This window comes from Bombina bombina, chromosome 3 (assembly GCF_027579735.1).
Source record: "Bombina bombina isolate aBomBom1 chromosome 3, aBomBom1.pri, whole genome shotgun sequence".
Classification (NCBI taxonomy): domain Eukaryota; kingdom Metazoa; phylum Chordata; class Amphibia; order Anura; family Bombinatoridae; genus Bombina; species Bombina bombina.
This window is the reverse complement of record NC_069501.1, coordinates 625346964-625357164: the sequence shown is the minus strand read 5'-3', so window position 1 is coordinate 625357164 and position 10201 is coordinate 625346964.

Sequence of the window (10201 nt, the reverse complement as noted above, 5' to 3'; positions counted from 1 at the left end):
GAACTTCAGCCGCCAGTACTGTGAACTCGCCGGGAGGGGAAGCAGGTTCTAACATCTCCCCACAGTTCTCTCTTTTGTCAGTTCTCCCCTTAAAACAGTTCTCAAATAGCTGATGTAGTTTTTGAAAATGCTCGTCCAGCAGACCCAGCAGTGCCTCCTCTGTAATCTTTTCCATTGTAGAGAGAAGTTTATATTACAGAGCAAGTAACAGATCTGGCTAGAAAGATTGCACTTGTTATCCCAATCTGGGATATCGTAACCCCGGAGTTCGGGGGGGGGTAATGATACGGCAGCCCCAGACCTACGCTCCACAAGCCATAAAGGAGCTTCTTCTATGTCCAAAACTCACTGCGTAGATGCAGGAACTTGTTAAGATGGCTTCCAATTTTGAGAAGAAACTTCTCACGTAGCTGCCTCAACAAACATAGGCATGAGCTCTGTCAGGATATCCACTCTTAGAGTATAACCGTCAACAATAATAATTAGCTGCTTCAGAGTAAAAAATAACAAGATTAACTGTGAAAAACTCTTATAACTAATTTCAGGCTCTCAGAGCTTCATTGAGACATGTCTTGCCGCATTGAGTGTAGGCTCCGCCCCCACTAAGACAAATTTTAAGGAGGTAGACAGTAACAATTATATACAGTATTGGGAAAAAGAAAGTATGGTCTCTTTGAATTCTATGGTTTTACGTATCAAGACATAATAACAATCATCTGGTCCTTAGGTCTTAAAATTAGGTAAATGCAACCTCAGATAAGCAACAACACAAGACATATTATACTGTGTCATGATTTATTTAACAAAAGTAAAGCCAAAATGGAGAAACCATGTGTGGAAAACAAAGTACACTCTTACTGCTTCCATAGGAATTAAGAGGCTAAGCAGCAGCCAGGTGCTGCTAATCAAATGCCCTTGATTAATTGATCATCAGCAAGTGTTACCACTTCTATAAAAGCCGTAGTTTTAGCACTTTGCTGGTCTGGGTCATTCAGGTGTGTGTTAACACAATGCCAAGGAGGAAAGACATCAGCAATGATCTTAGAGAAGCAATTGTTGCTGTCCATCAATCTGGGAAGGGTTATAAGGCCATTTCCAAACAATTTATGTCCATCATTCTACAGTGAGAAAGATTATACACTAGTAGAAAACATTCAAGACAGTTGCCAATCTTACTAGGAGTGGACGTCCCTGCTAATTCATCCCAAGGCCAGACCATGCAATGCTCAGAGAAATTGCAAAAAACCCAAGAGTTACATGTCAGACTCTACAGGCATCAGTTAGCATGTTAAATGTTAACGTTCATGACAGTAAAATTAGAAAAAGAATGAAGAAGTATGGTTTGTATGGAAGGGTTGCCAGGAGAAAGCCTCTTTTCTCTAAAAAGAACATAGCAGCATGGCTTAGGTTTGCAAAGTTGCATCTGAACAAACCACAAGACTTCTGGAACAATATCCTTTAGACAAACAAGACCAAAATGGAGATGTTTGGCCATAATGCACAGCACTACATTTGGCAAAAACCAAACACAGCATATCATGAGGCTGATATGGCTGTGGATGGGACAGGGGACAAGAAAGCAAAGAGACCTGAAACTTAAGAGGAATGAATTAAATGCTTCATGCTACCTGGAAGCTCATCCTCAGCACGCACTTAACGTGCTGAAGTATATGGACGTCATCAATGACATCCATGCCAGGGGTAAAGGTTTGGCTTGGCTTCAATATAACACAGATTTTAGGTGTAGATTGGAAGCTAATCCGCCACTCCATTTCAGAATGAAAGAAATGGATTTATGGTCTGGCCTGGAGTTATATGATAGCTCAGTGGTTTCGACAGCTATGCCTGTAGTGCCAGGAATTCAAGGCAGGCAGTTTATGAGACGGGGTGGTAGAGAAAGTTGATGGTTCCAAGACAAATAGTGCGAGAAATGTTTCTAATGCCTTTTTCGACACATATGCATTAATTGCGGAGGGTTGCATGCAGGAGCAGATTGCACCAGGCGTAGGGAGTCAGTCGGAGGGAGGGCTTCTGTGGCAAACTGCCCACGGCCTACGTCAACAGGAATGCAGCGGTGTTTCTGAGATGGGGTTATCATTTGGATTCCGCGATTTCGATCAAATGTCCTGTGTCCCCTCCCCCAACAGTATGTAACCTAAAATCGGTGTACAAGCACCCTCAGGCTGTTGAAGAGAAACTATCTAAGGAGGTAGCAATAGGATGAATCTCAGGCCACTTCTTCTCCCTTCTGTTGCGTAATTTAGTGATCTCACCCCTTGGGGTGGTGCCTAAGAAGGATTGAGGGAAGTTTAGGCTAATACAGCATCTGTCTCATCCAGCAGGAGCGTCAGTGAATGACGCTCTTGATGAAGCAGATACGTCTGTCCTGTATCAGTGAGTCTGCTCTGTAGGTCATTCATAGTCTAGATCCCGAGGTGGAGATGGCAAAGGTGGATATTGAGTCTGCTTTTCGTTTTCTTCCCATTTATCCAGAAAGTTTCTTCTTGATGGGGTGCATGTTTCAGGGTCAGTACTGTGTAGCCCGCTGCTTGCCAATGGGTTGTGCAATTTCTTGTGCATACTTTGAATTATTCAGTTCCTTCTTGCATTGGGCGATGGTCTGCAAGTCTGGTTTGGACCATGTTGTCCATTATCTAGACCAGTGTTTCTCAACCTTTTTGGTAGCAAGTACCCCTGTAGGCATATATTTATTTTCTATTTTCCCCAACTGTAGCACAAATATTATTGATCTTTTACATGAGCCAAATGGAAATCATGTGTATCACTTGATTTCACAAGCTTGTATCAGATATGTTAATGAAGTAAATATATAGGAATCAGATATTGGTTTTATGTTTTCCAGAATTTAAAGGGACATTAAACACAAATTTTTTCTTTCATGATTTTGAAAGAGCGTGCAATTTTAAACAACTTTCTAATTTACTTCTATTATCTAATTTGCTTCATTCTCTTGATATTCTTTGCTTAAAAGCATATCTAGATAGGCTCATAAGCTGCGGAATGGTGGATGCACATAGATGCCTCATGTGATTGGCTCACTCATGTGCATAGCTATTTCTTAAACAAAGATATCTAAAGAATTAAGCAAATTATATAATAGACGTAAATTGGAATGTTGTTTAACATTGTATTCTCTGTCCGAATAATGATAGAAAAAAATTGGGTTTAATGCCCCTTTAATATTTGGCAATATTACAACAGAGAACAATAAACACATACAACACAGAAATATAGTCCATTGATATTAACCATTATATGCAGTTGTTGTGCTGCTTACATTGAAAAAGAGGAAAATAAACTATTTTCTGCATGATGAGCAAAGTCATATTTATGTTACGATCTTTCTATTTTTAATAACCATTTCATACATACACAGTTTACCTGTCTCGCTTTACTGTGGCACACTTCAGTATGATGCACTTTACCAATTTTACAGTGGCACGTTTATCTCTGGGTCACAGTAATACACTTTCTCTTTTCATATCAGTGAAGCTCAACTCCAGCCCTCGTGTCACTAACAATCCAGAATCTAAGAATTTAGCAATTTGAGGTGAATCAGTGATTGAGCTGTTGTCCAACCTAGGCAGGGAAATACTCACATTCTGCCCTGTTAGGAGTGCTCTAGGGTAGAAATGAGAGACACAGATTTCTTTTGATATGTCATGTTTACAATAGCTACATCTGGAAAAAAATAATGAAGGCCAGTCCCTGGAGTACCCCTTGCCAATGCCCCAAGTGCCCCCAGGGGTACATGTACCAAAGGTTGAGAAACTAGGATCTAGATGACTTTCTTTTCCTAGGCGAGGCAGGATCTGGTAATTGCGCTAGGCTTTTGGGGGCAATGCAGCAGTTGGCGTCTTGCTTAGGTTTCCCGTTAGCAGGTGAAAAGACTGAAGGCCCTTGTACTTGCTTAGTGTTCCTGGGTATAGAGATAGACACCATAGCCAGGGAATGCAGGTTACCAGCGCAGAAAGTAGCCACAGCATTAACAGCTTTTCAAGACATTCTAGATTCTAGATCTAGTTAGGGCTACTTTGAGGGTTTTCCAATCAATGCTGGGTTTATTGAACTTTGCATCCAGGGTGATTCCCATGGGTAGGATTTTCAATAGGAGGATGGAGGCAGCCACTAGAGGGCTTCGACTACCTAGAGTGCCAGTGAGGGTTTTCTAGGATATTAAGAACGACATGAAAGTGTGGCTTTACTTTTTACAAGAGGCTAATGGCATGAGGATTTGGCTACCTAAACCAGTTAGCAGCCATCCTTTACATCTGTTCACCAACGCAGCAGGGAGTCATTGCTTAAGGGCTTACTTTGAAGGATCATGGTCTGCGGCTTTCTGGCCTGCCGAGTGGCGTGGCACAGGTTTCTTGAGGCATCTCATCCTACTAGAGCTCTTTCCCATTCTAGTGGCAGTCGAGTTGTGGTGGGAGCTGCTCTAGCCAAAGGGTGACACGTGTACCACTTATCTCTGGCAGGTGGTGAGTTCTGAGGAACTGCGCTAAGGTTACTTCAAGGAACAACAAGGTAAGTATGAACTCCAAGATGAATATATCAGCATAAATTCAATGGTTGCCAGCCTTCAGAGCAATCCCCAAGCTCCAAACATAGTAGCAAGGTTACTTCAGGGGTCGCTGGCTACTAGGATTTGATAATCGTACCACAGGTACTGGGGTGAATGGGAATCTTTTTTGCACCTTATGGGGCTGTTGTGGAGATCCCCAACTACACACAGCTTCTTGCATTGGATCGCATGCTTGCATGATGGGGGCCATACATATGGTGCAATTGGCAGTAGAGCGGCTGCCATCTCTTTCTTTTGAAAACAGGGTACTAAATGCTTCTAAATCCTTCTTAACCAGGGCGGCACTTAAGGGAGCACATAGGTTGATAGGAGCTAGTAAGGACATCAGGAAATCAGTTACGCAGATGTCACAAATTAATTCTGCTTTTCCTAAAAAGGCAGAAAAAGAACGAGAAAATATATTTTGAACCACAACTGCAGCTTAAGAATTATATATGAATGTAGTTAGGCAGATATCAATAACATATATGTAACAAGGGCGCAACTGTTGTTTGTTATGGAATATGATATCTGTCTGCCAGTTAATCTAGGGTTAAATCTGAAACTGCATCTAAGCAACTAGTGTGAGAATGCTAAGTGCAGTTCCAAGAACCAAAAGTAAATATAATACTGTTTGTAAACTGAAACAATAATACTGAGCAGGTTATGTCATATAACAACAGTGTTTTAGTAAGATCATTTTATCTACTTGCTTTGAATTCCAATATTTGTTAAACTTTTCACTGAAGGTTTTGTAATGAGATGTTTAAGATTTAGTAGAAGTTCAGTACTGACTGAGGAATGTGATGATCGATAGAGGTAAGGATTAAAGTTGGAATCTTACCGAGTTGAAAGTTAGATAGTCTGTTTTAGGAGAAATCTTTAGTGAGAAGTCGAAGGTCCGGTACCGGTAATTCCTTGTAGAGAAGTTAGAATTAGCTGGTATGAGTTCCGGTGGCGTGTGACGTCACAGCCGGCTTGGTTTGAGCAGAGATCCTGTGTCAGGTGCAGCAGCTGCTGAGGAGAGTGAGTCCTGAGTAGATTGGTAGCAGCACAAGACAGAATTCTAAGCAACTAACAATAGGTTAGTTGATCCTATATACCTTGTCCGTGGGAGGGGTTAAGTAGATAGGTGCAAGGATGTTAGCAATCAAGGTTGTATAAAGAGTTAGGATAATATATAATCATGACAGGACCCCCCCCCCAAGGATCAACACCGGGGATCAGGTCAAGGACGGTCCGGATGACGGCGGTGGAACTGAGCCAAGAGGCGTGGAGCAGAGAGGTTGGAAGAGGGCTCCCAAGAGTTCTCCGAATCCGGATAACCCTTCCAATGTACCAAATACTGTACACGACCTCTCACTGTACGGGAATCTAATATCTTCTGAACCTCATACTCTGATTGGGGAATTGGAATGGAAGGCAGATGAATGTCACGGTCATTATGGTCTCGTAGGGGCCGGTAGGGTTTGAGTAAACTTATGTGAAAGGTAGGATGTGTCTTCATTGAAGCAGGTAAGGTAAGAGTGACAGCATTGGAGTTCACAATTCGAAGGATGGGAAAGGGTCCACTATAAGCTGATGATAACTTCTTTGTTGGAAAAGGCAACCGTAGATTGCGCGTAGACAACCATACGTAATCACCTACCTGATAGTTAGGGGACGGAACCCTTTTTTTATCTTAATATCTTTTGTAGCGATCTTTTGCTAAGCGTAAATGTTGTTCAGTTATTGAGAATGAGTCGGCAATGGTGTTTATCATCTCATTAACCACAGGGCAGGAGTTTGTAGATGTGACATCCCAATGAAAGGTAGGATGGAATCCGTAGTTAATGTAAAAAGGAGTAGATTTTGTAGAAGTATGAAAGGAGTTATTGAAAGCAAACTCGGCAAAGGGTAGTAGCTCCACCTAATTATCTTGTCTAGCGCTTATGAAACATCTTAAGTATTGTTCTATCCATTGGTTAGTTCTTTCAGTTTGGCCGTTAGTTTGTGGATGGAAAAATGTACTTAATCTCCTCGAAACACCTAATGCTTGACATAGTTGTTTCCAGAATTTGGAAGTAAACTGAGTACCTCTATCAGAGGTTATAGTTTCAGGTAGTCCATGTAATTTGAAGACATGATTTATTAGAAGTTTCACAGTTTCAGCCGAAGTGGGTAATTTATGGAACGGAATAAAATGAGCCATTTTACTAAAAAGATCCACCACTACCAGAATAGTGTTGTTTCTATTGGAGAGTGGCAAATCGACTATGAAATCCAAGGCTATGTCAGTCCATGGACGTTTCGGAGTCGGTAGTGGAATAAGTTCCCCAGTGGGTGAGGTGTTGGGTGTTTTGGAGACAGTGCATATTTTACAAGTTTTTACAAATTCTAAGACATCATGTGATAGTGTAGGCCACCAGAAGTATCTCTTTACTAATTCTTGTGTTTTGGTGATTCCTGGATGACCCACGAGAGCCAAGTCATGGAGAGAGCTTAATACGGTTTGACGGAGAGAATAGGGTACATAGATTTGTTCTTGATGATACAATAAGCCATCAGGACGCAGGGAGAGCTTATCTATGGGTTTGGTGCTATCCAGGTTTTGTTCTTTTAAGAAGTCTTGAGTTTGATCCGTTGTCAGAGCTAAAATTTTCTCAGCAGGAATGAGAGAATCTTCTTCTGGAGTAGTTAATGGATTTTCTAAATGTCGTGATAGGGCATCAGCCTTTTTGTGTTTTTGTGCTGGTCTGTAAGTAACGAGAAAGTTGAATCTGGATAAGAATAAATTCCAGCGTACTTGTCGTGCGCTAAGAGTTCTGTTGGTTTTTAAGTATTCTAAATTTTTGTGGTCAGTGTAAATTAACACTGGCATCAGTGTACCCTCAAGTAAGTGTCTCCAATGTTCCAAGGAGGCCTTAATAGCCAACAACTCTTTGTCACCGATGGCATAATTCATCTCAGGGGGACTCAGGATTCTGGAGTAGAATTCAACAGGGTGTAGAGGGTCCATCGGAGTTAATCTCTGGGAGAGAATTGCACCAAGTGCATAACTAGAAGCATCCACCTCCAGTATATATTGTAAGTCAGGATTTGGATATTTCAGGATGGGAGCAGTGGTGAATGCCTTTTTAAGGAAATCAAAAACTTGCTGTGTAGTATCATTCCATGTAAATTTTCCAACATTTTTCGTGAGATTAGTAAGAGGTCTAGTTAAGTGTGCAAAGTTCTTTATGAATTTCCTATAGAAATTAGCGAACCCCATAAAACGCTGTACATCTCTTTTTGTTTTAGGAGTTGGCCATTCTAGAATGGCGGTAACCTTGTTGTTTTCCATCTGAATACCTTCTGGGGAGATTTCATAGCCGAGAAATTTAATATGTTGAGTGTGGAAGATGCATTTTTCCAATTTAACATATAATGAATTCTCCCTAAGTCGTGATAAAATGATCTTAACATGTTTTATGTGTTCTTCGATAGTGGAGGAATATATAAGGATGTCATCTAGATATATGATTACAAAGAGGTCTAATAAATCTTTGAAGATATCGTTTATGAAATACTGGAAGGTTGCAGGGGCGTTACAGAGACCAAACGGCATAACCGTGTATTCATAGAGGCCATATCGAGTACGGAATGCAGTCAACCATTCATGTCCTGACTTTATCCGTACCAAATTGTAAGCACCCCTAAGATCTAATTTCGTGTAGTAATTGGCACCTCTTAATCTATCTATGAGTTGGGGAATTAATGGTAATGGGTACCTATTCTTTATGGTACGTTTATTTAGTTCCCTATAGTCTATTATAGGTCTAAGGGAATGGTCCTTGTTGGTCACAAAGAATATACCTGCTGCTGCAGGTGATGTAGAGGGACGTATAAAACCTTTCTGAAGGTTTTCCTTTAAGTAAGTTTTAAGATGAATTAGTTCAGGTTCTGAGAGAGGGAATATATGACCGTATGGGATATCAACTCCTGGTAGTAAATCTATCGGACAGTCATAGACCCTATGAGGGGGTAAAGTTTCTGATTCCTTTTTATCAAATACATCTGAGTAAGACCAATATTCTCTGGGTACAGTATCAGGATTCATAACTAGTAAATTATCATGGTATAAACAGGTATCAGTACAGTACTGGGATTTAAAGAGCACAGTGGATGATGACCATATTATATCAGGGTCATGTTTCTTAAGCCATTGAATACCTAGAATAAGAGGAAAGTGGGGTGATGGAATAACATCAAAAGAGACAAATTCAGTATGATGTGTCTGTGTAGTGACTCTCAAGGGTATAGTGTGGTGGTGTATGGGTCCTGAAGTAATTTCGTTACCATCTACAAAACGGAGGACACTAGGGTTTAACTTTTTAACAAGTGGTATTTTATTTTTTTGCACAAAGTGTTGGTCAATATAGTTGTGACTAGCCCCAGAGTCAAGGATTGCTTGAGATTCTATTGTTCCCACTGTAACAGAATTGGTAGAGAACAATGATTAGTAAGCGTTTGTTTGGCAGACAAACAGGTTTGTATTATCTGTGGCTTACCATTCTTACGTAGAAGTTGGGTACAATCTCTGACGGAATGATCCAACCCCCCACAATACATGCAGAGATCATTAGCTTTTTGTCTCAATTTTTCTTGTTGGGTTAATGGGCCTCTGATAAACCCGAGCTCCATGGGGACAGTAGTAGACTTAGTTGATGTTTTGTTTTGTATGGGTAGTGTAGTAGCTTGAGATAGCTTTAAAGGGGAGTCTGTGTGTTGTCTTTCAGAACATCTTTCTCTTAAGCGTCTGTCTAGTGTGATGCTTAGGTCAATTAGTTGATCTAAAGTGTCAGGTAGGGGTTGTCTGGCAAGCTCATCCTTTAAAGGTTCTGAGAGCCCTAAGCGAAATTGATTCCGCAGGGAGAGATCGTTCCACAACGTATCAGATGACCATTTTTTAAAATCTGTTATATACTCCTCAACTGGTCTCTTAGACTGGCGCAGAGAGCGCATAGCGGTTTCTGCTGATAATTGTTTGTAGGGGTCGTCATATAGCTGACCCATAGCCTTAAAAAATTGATCAAATGAGTATAAGATGGGGTCATTATTCTCAAAAAACAAGTTTGCCCAAATTCGGGGTTCTCCCTTTAAGTAGGAGATAGTGGTAAGGACCTTTAAATTATCAGTGGAATAGGTCTTTGATTTTAATTGAAAATACAGGTAACAGGAGTTTTTAAATTCTCTAAATTCATGTCTATGACCAGAGAAATACTGAGGGGGGGATGGTTGAGGCTCATGTGCACTAAATGTTAGTTTTAAAGATTCAGTCTTTTCGTCAATATATTTTTTAAGGGTGGTATTTTCTAGTTGTAAAGCAGTCATGCCTTTAGTCAAGTTGTCTACTGTTTGTGTCAAGGCTTCCACATGGGATAACAAAGCTGCTGGATCCATTATTAAGGCTTAGAATTAATGTCACAAATTAATTCTGCTTTTCCTAAAAAGGCAGAAAAAGAATGAGAAAATATATTTTGAACCACAACTGCAGCTTAAGAATTATATATGAATGTAGTTAGGCAGATATCAATAACATATATGTAACAAGGGCGCAACTGTAGTTTGTTATGGAATATGATATCTGTCTGCCAG